We start from the raw sequence: 1,364 nt of genomic DNA on the forward strand, positions 1-1,364 counted from the left end.
AGAATCCAACAGCATCTGCAGTCCTTTTTAGTCTCTGAATCAGATTTTTGCTCAGGTCTCTCAATTTCAGCCAGAAAATACCTGAAATCACAGAAAAACATACAAACTCATAGTAAAGTCTAGAAAAATGATTTTTAACTAAAAACTAATAAAAATATAATAAAAACTAACTAAAACATACTAAAAACATACTAAAAATAATGCCAAAAAGCGTATAAATTATCCGTTCATCACAACACCAAACTTAAATTGTTGCTTGTCCCCAAGCAACTGAAAATCAAATAGGATAAAAAGAAGAGAATATACTATGGACTCCAAAATATCAATGAAACTTAGCTCTAATTAGATGAGCGGGACTTGTAGCTTTTTACCTCTGAACAGTTTTGGCATCTCACTTTTATCCTTTGAAGTTCAGAATGATTAGCTTCTATAGGAACTAAGAATCTAGATAGTGTTATTGATTTTCCTAGTTAAGTACGTTGATTCTTGAACACAGCTACTTTATGAGTCTTGGCCGTGGCCCAAAGCACTCTGTTTTCCAGTATTACCACCGGATACATACATGCCACAGACACATAACTGGGTGAACCTTTTCAGATTGTGACTCAGCTTTGCTAGAGTCCCCAATTAGAGGTGTCCAGGGTTCTTAAGCACACTCTTTTTGTTTTGGATCACGACTTTAACCGCTCAGTCTCAAGTTTTCACTTGACACCTTCACGCCACAAGCACATGGTTAGGGACAGCTTGGTTTAGCAACTTAGGCCAGGATATTATTCCTGTAGGCCCTCCTATCCACTGATGCTCAAAGCCTTGGATCCTTTTTATTACCCTTGCCTTTTGGCTTAAAGGGCTATTGGATTTTTCTGCTTGCTTTTTCTTTCTCTTCTTTTTTTTTGAATTCACTGCTTTTTCTTGCTTCAAGAATCATTTTTATGATTTTTCAGATCCTCAATAACATGTCTCCTTTTTCATCAATCTTTCAAGAGCCAATAATTTTAACATTCATGAACAACAAATTCAAAAGACATATGCACTGTTCAAGCATACATTCAGAAATCAAAAGTATTGCCACCACATCAAATAATTAAACCAGTTTCAAGAATGAATTCGAAATCATGTACTTCTTGTTCTTTTGTAATTAAAACATTTTTCATTTAAGAAAGGTGATGGATTCATAGGGCATTCATAGCTTTAAGGCATAGACACTAAGACACTAATGATCATGTAATAAGACACAAACATAGATAAACATAAGCATAAAAATTCGAAAAATAGAAAAATAAAGAGCAAGGAGATTAAAGAACGGGTCCACCTTAGTGATGGCGGCTTGTTCTTCCTCTTGAAGATCTTATGGAGTGCTTGAG

Source organism: Arachis duranensis, chromosome 7 (genome assembly GCF_000817695.3).
Source record: "Arachis duranensis cultivar V14167 chromosome 7, aradu.V14167.gnm2.J7QH, whole genome shotgun sequence".
Lineage (NCBI taxonomy): Eukaryota > Viridiplantae > Streptophyta > Magnoliopsida > Fabales > Fabaceae > Arachis > Arachis duranensis.